Source organism: Rhinichthys klamathensis, unplaced genomic scaffold (assembly GCF_029890125.1).
Source record: "Rhinichthys klamathensis goyatoka isolate OS25496 unplaced genomic scaffold, OSU_Roscu_1.1 h1tg000103l_1, whole genome shotgun sequence".
NCBI lineage: Eukaryota > Metazoa > Chordata > Actinopteri > Cypriniformes > Leuciscidae > Rhinichthys > Rhinichthys klamathensis.
In genome coordinates this window covers 6,119,578-6,140,691 of record NW_026606642.1, presented here as the reverse complement: position 1 = coordinate 6,140,691, position 21,114 = coordinate 6,119,578, and the positions used below count along the sequence as shown (strand labels likewise).

General features: G+C 37.4%; 1 protein-coding gene and 1 long non-coding RNA gene across 2 annotated transcripts in view; both read left to right on the top strand.

Annotated features, from left to right (window-relative positions):
- The window catches only part of LOC130087032 (uncharacterized), a 282,385-nt gene that overhangs the window by 252,764 nt on the left and 8,507 nt on the right, over positions 1-21,114 (top strand). The gene's annotated exons all lie outside the window — the stretch shown is intronic.
- LOC130086978 (uncharacterized) lies at positions 2,654-4,547 on the top strand. Its single transcript, XR_008807312.1, has 2 exons — positions 2,654-2,734; positions 4,433-4,547. It is a non-coding gene; the product is annotated as an uncharacterized LOC130086978 (long non-coding RNA).

The window sequence follows — 21,114 nt, the reverse complement described above, 5'->3', positions numbered from 1 at the left end:
ATTGGACTTGGTCAGAAACCATAGCAGCAGGTTTAGTCCCCACCATGCTCATACAGTCATCTCCAGTCAGGATATGTGCTTTAATCACTGTCTTTGTCAGTGACGCTCCAAGACGAGAAACTGCTTGATGGAGTGGAAGCATTCACCGTCTCTCACCAGTGCCATACTGCTGCCAGATCTCTTTCATCCCGAGTTCTTGGAAGTATGGGCTGTAGTGGAGAAGCAATGCAAAGGTGTCTGTGTCATTGGAGACTATGACAACTCTCTTGCACTGCTTCACACGAACAGCCCACTCAACATGCACCAGCAACCTGGCATCAGCCTCCTCAATCCAGTTCAAGAGGTCTGGGATCTCTTCGCCACCAGCTGCCTTTGATGGTAGCACCTCATCATCAATGACAATAGAGCTGACAATGACAGTTGCATTGGCACTGGCTCAATTGCATACCATATCCGAGCTAACAGTTGGAGATTCCGTTTGTTCTCCTCAGATGCCCAGAACTTGTCAAGTTGCTGAGGGATGGGTGTGTGTCTGTTCATGCCAATGATGTCGATGCCTGTTGTTGAGTCTGTACGCCGCATGCGCTCCCCTTCTTTCAGGGACATCTCGATGTAGGAATCTAGTACAAGATGGATGAACTCCGGCTCTTGGCAGAGGGATGATGTTGAGCTGATGATGGCATTGATGACCGCACCTAAAGTAGGGAATTGTGCTAGAGGCATCTGTCGCATCTTCGACATGAAGTCTACCACAACATGAGTGGCATAAGTAGACTCAGGAATCCATTGGTTGAGATCAAGTCGAGGCTCAATCTCACTGACAAGTTTTGACTTGTTGACATGAGCTGGAAGGTCACCATCAAACAGGGGAGATGCTGAAAGCACATCATGAGAAAGTATCTGCCGGATACTCATGCCCCGCTCCTTAGCAATGTCCATACTCCTATGTGCCTCGGCAATGTTTTTGTATGAGACTAACTTCTGCTCCTTCATACTGATTGTCGGTGTCTTCTGTGGTTGTTCATTGAACTGAGGTAGTTTTCTCTTTGATACAGTTGTGCTAATTTTCTTGGTCTTCTCAACTAACCTCTCCTGCCTGTATGAGCAGTAGACATACTTCCCATTTTGGAGACAGTTGAGCAAGCGAGGAGCGACACCTCGTCAACAGCCTGCTTGGTGAGCAGATTGTGCAGTGGAACAGGCACATTGATTGTCACTGAGTATGGATTTTGCTGCTCTAGCACAAAGTCCAGCAGCTTTGAAACATTTTGGTTGAATGTAAGGCGGCGAGTGGTGCTCAGTGCATGCTGGAGATGGCATTCTGTCTGTTTCAAAGTTGTTGGTGAGAAAGTTGAGGAAATCAGTGATCATCCCAATCTCATGGAAAAAGAGCTCAAACTCTGCTACAGCATTTGCATTGTGTGTGGCTCCTACGACATAGTGACCTCCAGGACCCTTTGACACTCGCTGAATGGTCTGCTCGACCTTCATGTCACCTCCCACAGCATAGAACCAGCCAGGGCGATCCTGGCCCACTGGCCTATAGAGAAGCGCCGGTAGAGCTCTTCCTGATTAAGATTGTCCTGATCTGCCATTGAAGCAACCAAATTCAAGCTTTTGGGGCCAGGTATTTTAGAATGCTCCATGTTGATCAATATGTGCGATGCTCAATAGTGAGACGAAAACTTTAGAAACCTTGGAAATCTTATAAATTTGACTACTTCTGGTAAAATACAAGTCAAACCTTGTCTTCTTTTTTCTGTGAACTCTATAAAATACAAGAAAAGTCGAACATTGTCTTATTTTTTTTCTGTGAACTCTGTCCAGTGCTATAGAAATACACAGTATAAGGGCAGACTGTAAATTTGAGTTAGTAAATTTGAGATGTACACGTGTAATGCTCACGGTTGATCAATTAGTGCGATGCTCAATAGTCAGATGAAAACTTTAGGAACCTTGGAGGTCTTGTGATACTCCTGGTAAAATACAAGAAAAGTTAAACCTTGTCCTCTTATTTTCTGTAAATTCTGTCTAGTGTTGTACAAATACACAGTAAAAGGGCAGACTGTAAATTAAGTTAGTTCGCATGTACATGTCTTTTGAGATTCTTCAGAATAGGAAAACGACCTTGACCATGCCCTTTCAAGGTCACAATAACCCAATATGGCCCTATCAATGCCAGAAATTAATTCAACATACCCGAATTAGTCAAAATAGAGGTATAACGTGTATAAACATTCAGAAACAAAGAAGTTGGATTTTCATCATCATCCGATGGCGGCCATATTTGATTTGACCATTACGTAATTCGTGGCACTTTGGCGGACGAGCACCTCTGTTTTCATGTCTAGGGACCCACTTACTCAGTTCAAGTGAGAAATTCCCCCAACACCAAATTGCGAACGGGTCTACAGGCCAGGTCCAGGACTATATAGTTGTAGGTGTGATATAGTGAATTTTATTTATTAACACTTTTCAAATTCATTATAGAATTGGTAAATGTTATTTTTATAATATTGTTTAAATGCTTATGTGTGCGTTGTTTAAAAAGAAGAGTGTTATGTGCATTTATTAAATTAATTATTTTCGCTTGGCATACCAGCGTGATGACGTCATCGCACGCCTTTGTAGCCGGCGCGTGCCCGTGATGTACTTCATTCAGAGTAAATACGACGACGAAGCCATCACTGCAGCGCTCGTTTTATTTCTTTAATCTTTTTATACTTCTTTTCGGGTAACTAAAACACTTCGGGTTTGAGTATAAACATTGTTTACCGGTAATCCAATACTGATGAGTTGTGTGTGTTCAAAGCACTTTGTTTTACTAAATTAAAAGTGTGTCATGAGTTTGGTATGCCTGAGCACATGGTTAGCATGGGTGTTTCGCGATTAACAGTTAGCGCGATGGAGTGTAGTTGTTTCAGCTTATGAGTTACCTAAAACTTGAACATGTGGGTAAATTTAAATTAACACCTTTATTAAACTATAAATTAACTTATGCTGATTCTCATTTAAAAATTATGGTAGTAGTCTAGCGCTAACTGTTACATCTTAGGTTAGGCATTTCATTTATTGCTATTTCCTGAATTAGTTAATCAGTCCCTCAGTGATCTGCGTTAAACCATGTCTGAATTTCCACCACGTCTGGTTTTGAATCAACTTAACTTACCTGTTGAAATGTAAATTAGGCTACTGCCGACGATGGGTTTCTCTTCCAAGCAATTTACTGGCGTTGCCATAGGAACGCTTCGGCTTTTGCCATCCATTATTAGGAATAATTTAATACTCATTTATGGAAAAAAATATATTAAAGTGCAAGTCAGATAGCCATGACGACCCACCACTGCATGATTCGGATGGTCCATATTGAAAATAATGTTGAGATTTGATCTCTTATGACTTTTAGTGCTACTGAAGAAAGGTTAGTTTATATCACAATAGGCTCAGCCCCGCCCCCGTTACATCGATTTTAAAATGGCGACGTCAACAAAGAAGCAGAACAGTTTCAGTTTCTAAATCTGCATGCGTTTTTCATATAAACGGTGATGAACTTCATTTTCGTCCCAGTGTGGGTTTTCCAACTTGGTAAGTTATGTGGGCTATATTTTTCTAAATCGAATTCAATTTTGTTACCTTTCAGCGGTGCACTTTCGCCCTTAAAAGTACAAACAACATTCAAAGCGGGTAACGTTATTTTCAGACGTAAACAAGTTTTTAATAGTGAAGGCTATTGAAACGCGATGGAGATCACTCGCTCTTATCATGCAGGGTGCGCGCACTTTGAGACGGAGAGAAACAGGAACGCAAGCGCGGGCTGGGGGCGCATTACAGTCACGCACAAAAACATGTCAAAATGTCGGGCGTGGAATTTAAGCAAACACAGTCTGAAAAGGTGAACATTTGAAGTATTGTTTCTGTGTAATATAACTTAATTCTATCCCCCAGCTTTTGTACAAGGCATTCATTGGTTTCATTTCCTCGACAACTGTAAACACCGTTCTCTTACGCAACCAATATTCTCAGCTGTTTTCCTTTCGAGGCCTTCCTGAATATTTTTGTTTTTATTTACTATGTAGACTAGTTTATTTGATAGATTTCTGACTAAAAAATATATATATTTTTTAAATCTGTTTATTTTTACTTTTTTTAAAGGAATTTTAGCTTTATTTATTTTCCTTTATTTTTAGCGCCCTCTGGATTTTTAGCGCCCTCCGGAACCTTTTGTATTTTATTCAGCCAATGGTTTAATTTGAAATTGTGACACTATTACTCAAATGTATTATGTAATATCTCATAATCAAACATACATTGATTCAATAGATAGAAAAATCTAATAAAAAATACTGTATAAACTAAACTTTTACCCTGTGCTTGTTCTATATTCCCACTTTCTTGGAAGTGATTGAAAATGAATTGTTAATTTCTTCTTCAGGTGCATCGGCTGTTTATACAGACAGAGTGTCAGTGTTTGTGATGGAGGGAGATTCAGTCACTCTACACACTGATGTTAAAACAAACCAACAAGAAAAGATTAAATGGTATTTTAATAACACTCGCATCGCACAAATCAATGGAGATCTCAGTAAGATCTGTACAGATGTTCATTGTAATGAAGGTAATGAGAGATTCAGAGACAGACTGAAGCTGGATCATCAGACTGGATCTCTGACCATCACAAACACCACAAACACACACTCTGGAGTTTATAAACTTCAGATCATTGGCAGCAACACCATCAGTGAAACGATCTTTAGTATGACTGTCCATGGTGAGTCATTTAATAAGACTACGGTTATACACACTTAATCACAGTGTTTTATTGTTACAGTGACCTAAAGTTTGGTTTCAGTTTCTATTTCTGTTCCAGGAACATTTAGTTTGTGTTTCATTTTCTGTTTCCTTTGTTAGTTACCAGTTTGTTGTCATAGTTGTCTTCATATGCATGTGTCCTCATTTTCTTGTGTACACCCTCAGTTCGATGTCCAGCATTGTCTTTGTAAGTTGTGCAAAGCTGTTATGTCCTCTGTTTCTATGTTCCCACAGTTATCTTAGTTTTTTTGAAAATAAACTATTGCTGCAAATAGATTGGTATCTTTTTCTTGTCTGCCTCACCTTAACATTCAGAGCGGTTTATTCTCTCTTTAGTTACACACCACCCCATCTCCCTTCCTCCTCCTGTATGACCTTCTCTTATCATCTAATGCATTTTATTTTCATATAAAATTCTGTTTAATTCACCAGTAACCTAAAGTGCAGAGGATTTGATGTTTTAAAAAGACGTGTAAAATGTGTTTTATAAATACAAAATTTGTACATATTTTGCTTTACAGAATAAAAGTCAAGAAAGAGAATGCGTGGTTGTGAACGCCGTAATACATTTTCAGGGAATAAGTGTTTAATGCCTGCCTTGTTGTTGCTGATCTTTTTGTTGGTTTATAAAAACATATAAAGCCAAGGCATTTGAGAATTAAAGTGAATATATATATATATATATATATATATATATATATATATATTGGCTATAGAAAATTAAAAACAGTTTACAAATAACCATTAATCATGAATCATTACATCTGAACTCTTACTTTATTTTAATGATTTTTAGAATCAGCCTATATACTGTAATCTATTTGAAGGAAATAGATACACTATAAATTATCAATGAATAGGCTATTCACTCTCTGTTGTGCACTATAACACCTAGACACCGAATGCAAATGTGCAACGTGACCAGTGATACTGTTTACACTGGATGCCACACAAACCCATTCCCGACATTAAACTGATGCCACAGTCTAGATTGACGTAGTCTAGTAGCTACTCCAAACGCTTGCACTATAAAAAGTTCGCCTAAAAATGAAAATGGTCATTTACACCCCCGTGTTGTTGCAAACCTGTATGAGTTTCTTTCTTCTGCTGAACACAAAAGAAGATATTTTGTAGAATGTGGATATCCAGACAGTCGATGTAACACATTGACTTCCATGTTTCCCCCCCCCCCCCCCCCCCCCACACTCTGGAAATGATGGAAGGACATTATTTATTTATTTATTTATTTATTTTTGGCGTGAACTGTCCCTTTAACACGGACAAATTGATTTTCAACGGTTCCTTTTTCGCGTCCAGTCAGTGTAGACAGCATCAGGGCTGTTGCAGTTGAGCTTGGTGTAGTAAACAAGAAATTACTCATTTCAATGTAGAGTGGGTTAGGTAGGCTATACGGCCTGTGTGGAGCTCCAACAATATATGCGCCTAGCCTAAGGAGAGAGGTGAGAATTAGCCTACCAGTATTTTCAACTAAAATGTAAAGAAATGTAAAATGGTGGTTGTCAATAATTATGGAATAAGTTATAATTGTATGATTATTGTATCATTATTTATGTTGATAAGCCATAGTTCTGCGTGGTTGCCACTAGGGGGCGAAATGTGACAATCATAGTTATGAATATCAGAGTTAATGGAAAGGTAGTTACAAATTTTTCCATTCAGTTCCCCTGATAATATATTGCATAATGTATCTTATACATGCTAAGCAGATGCATGTTTTCAGTTCTTTCTTGTTTCATGCTGATACTGTTTTTTATAACCGTAAAAAAAAAAAAAAAAAAAACAGCATGTTAATTTGTGTTTCAGATGTTCCTGGTGCAGAGACGGATAAAACGAAGACCAAGTCTGTGAAGGAGGGAGAATCTGTTACTTTTGATCCTGGTGTAGTAAAAAATCCAAATGATGTGATGACGTGGTATTTTAATGAAGCTCGTATTGCTGAAATCACTGCAGATCAGAGTAAGATCTGTACAGATGTTCAGTGTAATGAAGGTAATGAGAGATTCAGAGACAGACTGAAGCTGGATCATCAGACTGGATCTCTCACCATCACACACACCACACACACAGACTCTGGAGTTTATCATCTTGAGGTCTTCAGCGGCAGCATCATCATCCACCGTCAGCGCAGCATCAGCATTATCAGTGAAAACAGCCTTAATGGGACTGTCACTAGTGAGTCAAATTCAGTCATTCAGTTCATTTTCCCTTGAGCATGTTTAAAATATATTTCAATGTTGTTATGTTTTCATTGAGGCCTATCTATAAATTAACATAATGTATCATTTAGTTTCCCCATGAGCTCTCTAATGTAGTTTTAGGCGATAAAAACACCAGGTGGCGCAATTTATAAATATAAATATGTCATAAAGATGATGAAGGTGGAAAATCAGTCAAAAATAGCCTTCCTGAAAAATCTATTGTCGAGCTCAATTAATAATGCCTCTCTTTTTCATTACAGGTTTGATCGTGACTATAGGAGTTGCTGTGGCTGTTCTGCTGGTGCTTGCATGTGTATATGGTGAGACTTTCTGGTTGTGTGTTTTCTGCGTGTGTATGCGTGATGAGGTTTCATTCAGTCATTATTACATAAACATCTATTAACCGACTATTTAAGGCAGTTGAAGTTGACTGGATACGATACGAATCACCTGCAAAGTCCCATGATGTTTATTTTAGCCATTTTAGAAACATCCAAATTCTTCCTGAATAATAGTTTGATGTTTCAATCACAAAGTATCAGACACTGCATTCAAACATGTTGCATCACTTTAGTACAGAAATGACAATGTGATTCAGTTCATCGGATTCATTAGAGTCTTTGTGTCTGTGTAATATCAATCACGCTCATTTCATTTTACTTCTGTGAATCTGTTTTCTTCCTATAGGAAAGCGGTGTCGGAAAATGACAAAGAGTGGCATGTCTCCCTCGCAAAACTATCAAACAACTGGCGTTTAATTGCAGAGAGGAACATATAGTTACAGTATACTCAAATGAACTATAATTTGCATTGTGAAAGAATGTAAAAATGTGACAGGAAAAACGTGCTAATTGGTTAACATTTAGTTTACTTAAATGCAATATAGCTAAAAACTAACCTTACATTTCATGTAATTTTACCATTTTTCATGTAAGATTTTACCATTTTGAATGTAAAAATGAAAAACAATAAGCTTACAGTGATGGATACCCATTTTTTCTTATCAGATATGTAGCCTTTACATGTGGTATCATGGTAAAACTTGTTAAATGAGTATAGAATTATATTATCATGTGTTTATGCTTGTGTTTTTTGTATGGCACTATGCACTTTCTATATATTTCTTATGTATTCCCTGTGTGTTTGGACTCTTTTGTTAATGCCTGTCTTGTGCCATATATTGTAGTTCTTTGTAGTTTTTTCATGTTGATAAGTTTCACCAGATGTTTCCCATTTATCACACCCTCTTATTGTTAAGCTAGTCTGTGTATATATTATGTGTGGTGTTCTTGGTGTTTCCTTAAGTGTTTTATTAAAGTATTCTTGCATTTGGAGATCCACTCACCTGCACACCTCCATGACAGCATTAGTATTAATAAGCTACTTGTGATGAACTCTGATTAATCAATGTTTCTTTCTTTTTACCCCCATGTTAAAGGTACAAAACAGATTTTAGTTGCAGCATGTTGTGAACTACAGTAATAATATAATGTTTAATTCATTGGTTTTAATGATAATATAACCAGTTTAAAATTGGTGTTTATATACACTCACCGGCCACTTTATTAGGTACCCCATGCTAGTAACGGGTTGGACCCCCTTTTGCCTTCAGAACTGCCTCAATTCTTCGTGGCATAGATTCAACAAGGTGCTGAAAGCATTCCTCAGGGAGTTTGGTCCATATTGACATGATGGCATCACACAGTTGCCGCAGATTTGTCGGCTGCACATCCATGATGCGAATCTCCCGTTCCACCACATCCCAAAGATGCTCTATTGGGTTGAGATCTGGTGACTGTGGAGGCCATTTTAGTACAGTGAACTCATTGTCATGTTCAAGAAACCAATTTGAAATGATTAGAGCTTTGTGACATGGTGGAAGTAGCCATCAGAGGATGGGTACATGGTGGCCATAAAGGGATGGACATGGTCAGAAACAATGCTCAGGTAGGCCGTGGCATTTAAACGATGCCCAATTGGCACTAAGGGGCCTAAAGTGTGCCAGGAAAACATCCCCCACACCATTACACCACCACCAGCCTGCACAGTGGTAACAAGGCATGATGGTTCCATGTTCTCATTCTGTTTACGCCAAATTCTGACTCTAACATCTGAATGTCTCAACAGAAATCGAGACTCATCAGACCAGGCAACATTTTTCCAGTCTTCAACTGTTCAATTTTGGTGAGCTCTTGCCAATTGTAGCCTCTTTTTCCTATTTGTAGTGGAGATGAGTGGTACCCGGTGGAGTCTTCTGCTGTTGTAGCCCATCCGCCTCAAGGTTGTGCGTGTTGTGGCTTCACAAATGCTTTGCTGCATACCTCGGTTGTAACGAGTGGTTATTTCAGTCACTGTTGCCCTTCTATCAGCTCGAACCAGTCTGGCCATTCTCCTCTGACCTCTGGCATCAACAAGGCATTTCCGCCCACAGAACTGCCGCTCACTGGATGTTTTTTCTTTTTCGGACCATTCTCTGTAAACCCTAGAGATGGTTGTGCGTGAAAATCCCAGTAGATTAGCAGTTTCTGAAATACTCAGACCAGCCCTTCTGGCACCAACAATCATGCCACGTTCAAAGTCACTCAAATCAACTTTCTTCCCCATACTGATGCTCGCTTTGAACTGCAGGAGATTGTCTTGACCATGTCTACATGCCTAAATGCACTGAGTTGCCGCCATGTGATTGGCTGCTTAGAAATTAAGTGTTAACGAGCAGTTGGACAGGTGTACCTAATAAAGTGGCCGGTGAGTGTATATTTTCCATAATGCTTAGTTGGAGAGGGCAGGAAAAGAAAAGAAAGAAAGAGTGAGATGTGAATGATTGATTGTGTGTGCGCTGCATTCCTGTGTAATACTGCACAAAACTTCAGTAAACTGTTTGTTTTATTTTAATTAAAAAATTAAGTCATTACTTGTCATTATTGCTTGCCAAGAAAGACATGACACAACATGGCCTTGCTAATTTGGCTTTCTGTTGGATTTACAAGTATATATATATATATACACACACACACACACACACACACACACGTTACAAGTGTTACAATTTTTGTCACGTCAGAGTTAAAATTTGCCAAATATAAATCAATAAGAGCTGGGCATACTACAGGGCTGGACTGGGACAAAAAATCGGCCCGGGCATTTTGGCCCAGACTGGCCCACTATATAACACAACCGAACTTTGCACGCCCTTGAATATGTATACCAACTCCTATTAAAACCACTAATGCCATAAGTGAATATGAGTGAGTAAGAGTTAACCGATTAAATAACTACTAAGTTGAATTATACTCCACAGTGATGAATCCTAAAGAAAGCTATAAGCTGGGATAGTAATACCGGTTTTTCCCAGAGTATTTTGGGAAATCTGTGGTGAGTGCACCTCTGTCCCTCTAGGGGGGTTCGTATGCTCCCCCGTAAGAAAATTTTGTGCTTTTTAATGTTAAATTCATCAATCTGGTGCACTTTGAGAGTTGAAAATAAAGAGCTCCAACCCATATTCAGTGTGCAAATTAAACAAAGAAAAACTCAAAACTCTTTTAGTTGTGATATAGTGTCTGTCTACATTACACTACTAGGCCTACATAATAATTACTGTATATAGTTATAATATTAATCCCATGGCAGTAATAGCCATATGTTGTAAAACAAATGCACTGAAAAATAAAAGCAACTTTCATAATTAGTTTCGTACTAATTTCTATACAGAAATAAGCACATGATCTTTTATTTTGACGGAAACGGCATCGAGCTTTTATTTTTGAAGAAAAACATGGTTTACAAACTCATTACTCATTATTGTCTCATTACAATTCTAATAAAATGCGTAATCGTCAAATATGCAGATGTGTAAATAATGCGTAACTAGTGGGTTCCTACATAGCCTAAGTGTTGTGACAGTAGCCTAGTTCTGCTTATCACAGTTCTCTGCACTCACTTATTTCTCTCCTTTATCCTCCTCACTATCCTCATCAGACACTTGAAGGGCCTTTGAAGTTTCTTTTTTCACGCTATTTCACTGCACATTCCTTGCGTTTCTTCTCCATTGCTCTGACTATTTTGACAGATACACACTGACACTGCTCGCTCACTCAGAGCTCAAAGGGGGAGGAGTTTAAAGATGTGATTGGACCAGCCCAGTGTCAATCAAGAAAATAACCAATGGGCCGCTGATCTACGCGTTTCATCACGCGCCGGTCTGTGAGAAAAAGAAAAACCTACGCTGACTTTTTTGTCCAATGCATTACACCCATAGATTACACCGGCACAAAGATCCCAGAGCCGCCAATTAAACAAAACTAAACGCAATGGGCCGCCGATGTACGAGTTTTATGGGCCGTTCAGACAAAAAAAAAAAAAATTAAGTATGAGATGTAGTATCGGCCCACAAAGCACGTCGGCCCACCGGGCAAATGCCCGGTATGCCCGATGGCCAGTCCAGCCCTGGGCATAGATGATTTTGTTTCTTTTACAGTTTTTCAGTGTTTTAATAAACTGTTGAAATATTTTAAATGATCTGTGCATATAAAGAGGTTTTATTTTATGATAAAATTATAATAAAAAAAAAAAACTTGTGCCTTCCCATGAGCAGAATACTTTTAGACATGTATTTTTTCTTTAACTTTACATCAGCCCATATATAAACATCATTTTCTTTCTGAAACAAGCAACAATAACTTGAAAGAAATGTAGGCTATAATAACTGTATTCTTTGATTGTTGAATTCCTATTTAGAAAACTAGATGGCGCTCTAATACAGAATACATACTGTTTGTAGTTTAATTTTTTTTAATGTATTTATGAAATATCAGGAAAATTATAACAAGGGGACACTGTGTGGGATGCTGTTCTTGAAAAAAAAATCACAATGATAAAAACGTATGTTATTATTGTCATTTTTACCACAGTAAAACAATGGTAATGTGAAATCAGTCACTAAGCTACTGTCTTGAACAAAGAAATGACATTTATTTCTCCCACATGCACTGATGATTTTAGAGTAAGAACATGGAGGAATTATTTTTATGCTTTTATGTAGGTTACATATTTTATGGTTTAGCAATGCATTTGATTGTCTTTTTTTCTAACATTATTAATAGCCACCATTATTGATCAATAAGTTAAAGATCAACAAGTTAAGACAACATCATGTTACACATTACTTTAACTCATCGAAATAAGTTTCAACTTATTTTGTTTAACTTCAAGTTATAGAAGACTCAACTCTTTATTTTAAGTCAAATTAATGTAGTTTTAGTTTAAATGACTTAAAAATTCAAATTGACTGTAGGCATTGACTTTTTTTTTTACAGTAAGGAATAGGGAGGAATAGGACGGGAAGAGATTTTAATTTCGAGGCTTAGGTTTAGACACAATGGACTAAATCCAACTGTTCAAAATATGTAAAGATAACAAAGGAAATGTGATTTCTGTGGAGAAATAGGAGGAAACAGTCAGAAAAGAAGATTTGATCCAAAACTTAAGGAAGGCTGAAAATACGATGTGATTTAAAAGATTTTAGATGTTATAATTTTTTGTTTCAATCCCTTAGAGAAACTAATTTAAGTATTTTTGTAAACAATGTAGGCCTACTTTCTAGTAGACGTTCTGGTCCACACTCCACACCAGTTGATGGTGGAAATGCACCAGCTCGTTTGCCAACAGCCAATAAACCATAGAAGAAGAAGTGGAAATATGACTAGTGGTCAAACTTTGTATTAGTTTCACTTCCGATGGTGTGTGTGTGTGTGTGTGTGTGTGTGTGTGTGTGTGTGTGTGTGTGTGTGTGTGTGTGTGTGTGTGTGTGTGTGTGTGTGTGTGTGTGTGTGTGTGTGTGTGTGTGTCTGCTTTCGTAGGATGTTTTTGGGGTTACAATAGAAGCATTAGGTGGAGATACATTTTAAACGGGACTTTATTTACATTAAAGGAAACAGCATGAACCTCGACTCATTTGATGCTTTTCATTTAATTGAAAGAATGTTTTGTGTGGCCGCCATAGACTCTAAAAAAAATGTTTTTGTGTGGCCGCATATGTTCGCGTGACGTCATAAACGGCGCTCGACTTGTTCAAGTAAACTTATCAGCGTGTAAACTTGACCAAAATAGTTACTTTCAGTCCTGTGCTTCAGACATGAATGATTCCTCAGTCTGTTTTGCCGAGAGGTAGCATTAGGTAAGTTAGGCCTACTAACATCTACCAGAACACCGCACTAACCACATATTTGCTAATGCTTCTTTCTACTAAAGTTAAATTCTTTATCATTTGTTAGCACTCCTTCACCCCATCACTCGTGTTGTGTCCCTGACCCTCAGGCGGCTTTTGCAGTGCTGGAACTGGAGCAGGAGTGGATAACTTGAGCCTCATATATCCTCATATAATTGTGCCTGGACTTCACCACTATCAAGGGAACGTAAGGTGAGATTTTCTATCTGATTATGATCTTGATTTCACAAGCTTTGTTTCAAAAGAATCAAGTTTGTTAGCAGCATTTAGTTTCTCCTCAAAGCTGATGAAAACAAATTATTAACAACCATCAAACACAAATAAAAATGTGTAAGTCATACAGTGCATTTATTCTTAAAATGACCCAAACACTGACAGAAAACAGGATATAACCTTATAAGAAAAAACAGGGATCAAGTATACTTCAGCTTAGAAAGAATTGCAAATCTTGAAACTGCACTCTCAAAAAAAAGGTTTAAGCTCTCACTCGCGCTGTACCTTTTCTGCCATTTAGTTACAAATATGCACCCTTAATGGTAAATAAGGTACAAAGGTGTACCATTTGAAAAGCTACTGCACATGACAGCTGTTGTACCTTTCTGAGAGTAGCACTGCTTAACTTAGGCTACATCACATTTACATCTATGCATTTGGCAGACGCTTTTATCCAAAGCGACCTACATGATCATCATCATGCACAAAGTATATAATATTTACATTTTTCAAAGTAAAATTACAGTTTGCCTTTCAACCTTTTTTGTAAAACAGCACAAATGAGTTTACTATTTTGTAGTAAAGTGGCTTCCCTGTAGAGAAGTCATCAACAGTTTCATGTGTGCATAAATTGAAAAATCCTTGCAACTACTTGCTGTTAACTCAGACTGACACCTCAGGCACACTCGCACGACACACTGATGACACCTCAGACACACAGACGCTTTATTGACACCTCAGACACACAGGCGCTTTATTGACACCTCAGGCTCAGACAAATGCTAACAAACTGACATCAACTGCAAACATCCATGAGCAGAAACATTCTCATGCACTTAAGCTGTTTGTCTACCCAACAGATCAAACCACATTTATATAAATGAATGAGGCCACAGCAGAGCTCACTTTGTCACCTTTGGATCACTAGTTTGCATATGTTTTGCAAACATAAAAATGCTGCAATGGGCCACATGATTTACATAATTAGTTGAAAGTCCCTGTATTTGGGAAAGTCCCTGTATTAGTCCCTGTATTTTAAAACCAAATTCCTTAATGAATTTGGTTTTAATCATAATCAAAATTTAAACCCTTTAGGATGATCCTGTATGTCTGCTGTGATTTCCTGATGTAACATGATGATTCTTACAATCCCAAAACTAACCACTGACTGAGTCTGACGTTGTTCAGGAGATTCGCAGTGAAATGATCACACAATCTGGGTCTTGTACTCAACAACATTAACGTTTGATCATCTTCTGAATTTTATTGGTGCGTATTCCACATGAACCTCCTCTTCAACTTTCTGTTAATATGCACAACACAAGATAGAATAATATGTAATGTGATTTAGTTTTTTAAAGTAACAAGTCTTTTATAAACATCCAATGGTCCTGTTGTGTTTGAGATTTACTGTATGTGATAGATCATTATACTTTGAAACACCACTACCACCACATACGAAAAAAATCATACATTATAGTTAAATCATAGTTAGGACAAAAGAGTAAATTTTGGGATTAAAAATGCCCCCCCCACATTTTTTTTGTATGTAATAAAATCAACATTTGATGTCCTAATTTGAGCTTTTTACTGTGTATATGTGATATTTTTGACTTTTTAATCTCACAATTTTTATTTAGTATGTCATAATATAGTCTTTTTGTCATAATTATGATTTACCAGAGCATGCTTTTTATTTATTATCTTGTAGAAATAGGCTTCAATATTATACAGACAAAATCAAAAGCACACACTGATCTACATCTGAAATTATACAAATACTCAACAAATGAACAATAAATTGTCTCACCGATTTCTGTGGTTTTCTTTCGCTGAATGTCGTCTCAGCGTAAGTGACCTCCACTTCACAAGTCTCAACTGTTTGAAATTATAGATGCATTAAAACAACGAAACTCAATCTTAAATAGATCTGATTCATCACAATATTTATGTTATTATTAGGGATTAACAAGATAACACCAAAGAAACACTGAAAGTTTTTAAAAACGGCATTAACAAATTTGCCATTATTTGCCTTATTCCAGACATAAAAATTCCTAAAAGAGTGTTTATCATTACATTTAAATAGACACATAAATCAAACCCAAATGGGATGTTTAACAAACTAAAGTATTATTTGTGTTTAATCAGCATTTAGGTTCAACAAGCACAACCAAAGTTATCATTCATATAATATTCAGATTTTAGAGCACCAGCCGCATCCTTACAGATTATATTCATAAAAATTTACTTCTGTTTTTGTATTTCCAGTGTTGATTCAGTTTGAGAAACTTTTTGTGCGAGATGAGTAAAGAGCGATGCAGTGTCATTTTATACAATTAGAAATATACATTTATTATGACAATGAAAATTATGAGAATAATTTTAATTAAATTATAAAATGGGTATATCAGTTGGCTAAAATATTTAGAAAATATTTTCAATGAATTCTTTCTCATTTTCCTCGTTTAAAAGTTTAAAAATACTTGCCATCTTCATTAGTTTTTCTGTGTTTCCTGCAGATGCAGAAGATCACGACTATAGCAACAATCATCAGAGATCCAGCAGAGATCAACACTATCAGAGACACTGAGACTGGAGGAACTGAAGGAGAGGAAAAGAGAGACAGTCATTAATGTGAGTGAATGCATCAGTCTGATCTACAACAGAAGACAGAGATCAGGTCAGTAAACACACACATATATCATCAGTGCTGCTGTACCTGCACATGTGTGACAGAGTGTGTTGATGTCCAGATGTGTGGTCTGGTTGCTGATGGGATTGTTCAGCACACAGCTGTAGGTGTTTTTATCCTGATATTCCACCTCCAGAGGTAGAGAGAGACTGATGCTGAGATCACACACACTGATGCTGGACAATACACTCATTCCTGCGTACCAGGAGAGAGTCGCATCACTCACATTCAACACTGATGAACACACCAATGAACAATTTGATGATGACGATGATGATGATGAACAGTCTCTGGTAATGTTAGGAGTGGGCAGACGAGCTGGAAAACGAGAGAATAGAGAGAAATATGAACAATCAGTCTAGTTTAGGTGTTGTGAATTCTAGTGAATCTTGTGTAATAAATTCTGTGTTAAATGTGTTGATGGTCACTGAATGTGTCTGTCATCTATAAAACGATGTAAAATCTGAATATGTAAATAGAATATGTGAACGTTTGGACAAATTACATCTCTACTCACCATAGACCAAAACATTAAATGATTTTGATGTCAGTTTCGCTCCACTTGTCTCTAGTTGATAATCTCCAGCATGTTCAGTTGTGGTGTGTGTGATGATCAGAGATCCAGTTTGATCGTCCAGCTTCAGTCTGTCTATGAATCTCCCATCAGTGTCGTTATATGTTGAGACATTTTGCTTGTTGTTTTTTATTTGAGCTATCAGAGAGTTTCCAGGTCCATATGTCCACTGTATGTGGTCATCTTCACGTATTTCAGTAAGATCAGTGTTTAGAGTAACAGAATCTCCCTCCATCACTGACACTGAATCACCAAACACACCTGATGAACACACAGATTTACACAGATTACGGCCACTGATGGTTTACAAAGCCTGAAATCAGCTGAAGTTTACATGTAAAGTTGAGAATATCCGAAACAAGCACAAACTCAAAACAAAATGTAAAATATTAACTACCAAAAGATCAACCTTATTGGTGCAGCAAATCATTACACTTTAATTTGTTTTAAAGTGTGGAGAACAATCAGTGTTTAAAGTTTCAAAATGTATTAATAATAAATGCATGATAATTATTGTAGATTGTACAGTTTTAATTGTGCTGGTTATTTTATTATGTATTTTAAAATAAATTATATATTTTGATCACTGAATAGTCTGCACTGTACATTTGCTGCACATTTTCACTAGTGAATTTCCATGACATTTGTATATTTGTATATTAATAGCCACAGAAATATTTTTAAAAAGTAAAAAAAAAATGGCCTGATATTTGAAAGCTCAATGGAAAGTTCACACTTTCTGAACATTTACATTCACTGTAGAGATTTCCATTATAGTTATGACCATTTCCAGACCTGAAAATGTCACTGTAATCCTAATCCCGAAAGAGTCTGCATTCAAAGTTAAAAGATCTTGTATTATGTTCATGCAATATTCATTATTCTTTAGGTACATAAAAGCAGATGAAAATAATTAAATTCTAATTTACACTGAAACGAAAAAAAAAAAAACCAAGCCATAAAATGCTTTTATAACTTACCAGTCAGACTCCAACAGCAAAAAAAGAACAAAACTAACATGTGCAACATTTTCTTCAGTGGTTGAGTGTGTGATCTCAGCAGAACTGTTCAAGTGTTGTGTGTGAATCCTCCTATGCAGCGTTTGGCCCTCCTAGTTCACACATAGCATTTGCATAATTATGATATAAGGTTATAGTTCTTTTGGCCCTTAAGATTTTTACTTTTCCTGATGGATAATTTTTTTTTTACTTTTATCAAAAGGTTCATATTAGAAGCAGTAACGCCTCAGTGACAGCTTTTCTTCTGAGAGTGTAGTTACCTGACTGTTTCAAATGGATAAAAGTATTGTGTGAATTGTGGATGACCTACTGGTACATTTCATAATGAAATAGAGCATAACTCTAGTGATTTTAAAATTATGTGTATTCAAAATTTTAGTAAATGGAAAAACCAGAGTACAAGTTAAAAGCGTGTATGATCTCACAGCACTGGCTTCACTGTGTTTATCTTCTGAGTCAAACTGAAACCTGCAGGTTATTTTTCTAAATGTGGTTTTGATCCGTTGGGTGGACAAACATGTGTCGTGACACTGGGCATTCAGTGCGTGAGTGTTTAGTTTGTAGGTGAAGAGTTTCTTCCTGTGGTTCTACTATAAACAGCTTTTTAATCACTTTAATCTACTGGGGGAAAACATGAGAAACTGTTTGACACTGAGGGAGAAAAACAATAGAATATTTATTAATCACACTTTAGGGTCCAATTTTCACTAACTGCATACCATCGTCAATAACACATGGAATAGGCCTAAGATCATCGAGATTGGATGATCATTTGAGTTTCTGTATGTTCTATATTTTGACTAGGCCTACTATTTGTGAACCACTAAATTAAACTAGAGCAAAGCATTCAAAATCTGATAATTTTTTTCTGTCATTTGCATACACAGCCTCCTCCTTTGATTTCTGCAAAGAAAATTGGCAGGAACCTGCTGATGCATCAGTTCAATAACATAAAATAAACATAATATAATTTATGTAAGGGTTCGACATTAACACTTGTCCGGGACAAGTGGATTTTTTGAAGGGGCAAATGAAAGGAAATTTTACATGCCCAATTGGACCAGTATCTTGATTAAAGTCAAAAACTAAAAAAAAAAAAAGAGTTAAAAAAAGAGCGATAGCGGCATCTGGTGGTCAGACTTGTTTTCTCCACCATGTCTAACAAATCACAGCAGAGCAGAAAAAGCATGTGACCCAACAAAGCTTCAGAAGTCTGAGACCCAGGAGTGGAATCAATCTGGGATCAATACAGTTCTATCTAATCTCATCTAAATCAATGTGTGCCAATGAGACCACAACTCATGTCATGTGTAGCCTGGTCAATGGAGTCACATACTGATCAATAATATATATAAAAATATATATATATTACAATTTACGTTATAAGGAAGTATAGGGTTAAATCATTTACAAAAAATGCCTCCTCGATAATCGTTTCCCTTTTTATGCATCAGGTGTGGTGGTGAAGCACCAATTTTTTTTCAAACCAGCTGTTCCGACCTTCGGATACTGCATTACGTTCGAAGCTTCAAACGTCATCAATCACGTGGTATTGTCATTTCGATACAAGCATCGGTACAGTGTGAGATACAATAGTGCTTTGAATACTGTGTCGGAGAAGAATGACAAGAGTCTTAAAGCACAACTTTTTGATCATGTCTTTCTGACCACGACAAACATGGAAGTCTACCATAAAGATACATTTTTACTTCTGTGTGGAGTTTACGCTGTAGGTAGAGGCGTAGCCTATGCATAGTTGAAGACCATACGCCGTACCCTGGCGCGTACTTCCCCAAAAATGGAACTACGCGTCACAATGACACAGACTGTAAGATCTGTGGTTGGTTTTTCTCATCTATTTAATCTGAGCTTGTGGTTGCAGAGGATTCCCTCTTTTTGGAAAACATCCTGGCCCCTGTTCCCAAGAGGAAACATCCGACAGAGCTCAAAGACTACAGACCCATCGCCCTCACCTCACATAATGAAGACACTTGATGTCCTATCTTACATCAGGCCCAAAGTGTGCACATTCATTGACCCTCTACAGTTCTCATACCAGCCCTAGAGAGTCAATGCACATATTGATAACACTGGTCCAGAATATGAGGAATATGCAGGTGGAGCCAGAGCTTGTGTTCTGGTTGACTGACTATTTTACTGCCAGACCACAGTGTGTGCGGTTCTAAAAATGTTTCGGAGACTGATCTGTGAGGCACAGGTGTCCCACAGGGAACCGTTCTATCACCTTTCCTGTTTAGTCTTTACACATCCAACTTCCAATGTAACTCTGACACCTGTTTTCTTCGGAAATACGCAGAGTAAGCTTTCGTGGGCTGCATTAGAGAAGGTTGTGAGGGGGAATACAGGAGCACGATCAGTGACTTTGTGGTCTGGTATAACTATAACCACCTTAACATCTTAAAAACAAAAGAAATGGTCATTGACTTTAGAAGGGCGAGGCCCAAACCAGATCCAGTCTCCATTCAGGGAACAGATGTGGATCTTGTCTCCAACTATAATTACCTAGGAGTGCAGCTGGATAACAAACTGGACTGGTCCAGCCACATGGAGGCAGTATATAAAAAAGGTCAAAGCAGGCAGTATTTTTTAAGAAGGCTGCAATCTTTCAACATTTGCCAACTTCTGCGGTGCACCTTCTATAAGACTGCTGTGGCTAATGCTTTCTTCTTTGGTGTGGTGTGCTGGGGGGAGGGCGCACACACATCTGACAGGAACAGACTAAATAAACTGATTAAAAATGCAAGCTCCATCAATGGCATCTCACAGGATTGGGTTGAGCAAGTACCGGAGGTGAAGATGTTGAGAAATTAAACATTATCATGAACAATGATAGACCCCCACTACATGCCCTAGAGGTGTTTCAGCTGAGAATGTTCAGTGGCAGAGTGATTCCAGCGAAATGTAAAACTGAACGGCATCGTAAGTCGTTCCTGCCTGATGCTATTTGACTCTTTAATGTGCAATAACTAATAACTGAGTCTGATTTATATGTATTTATTTATTTGTATATTTTTTTTTACCTATGTTCTTAGTATTATTAAAATAGGGGTTGAATGCTTTTAGTCATTTTGTTTGTGTATTTGTTTTTAGTATTATCATAAATATATGTACGGTATAGTATGGTTTAGTTAATATATTATAGGGTATAGAATGCTTTAGTGGAAGTTTTTATTTTTATGATTGTAGTTGGGTAGACAGATTGATGTTGTCTGTGTGCAAGGACTGAATGTGGTTGCTGCTATTGTAACACATCTACTTTCCTGGGAAGGATTGATAAAGTATCTATCATTATCATCATAAATGGCAGCACACAACATACCAAATCTTCAAATCTAGCTGCC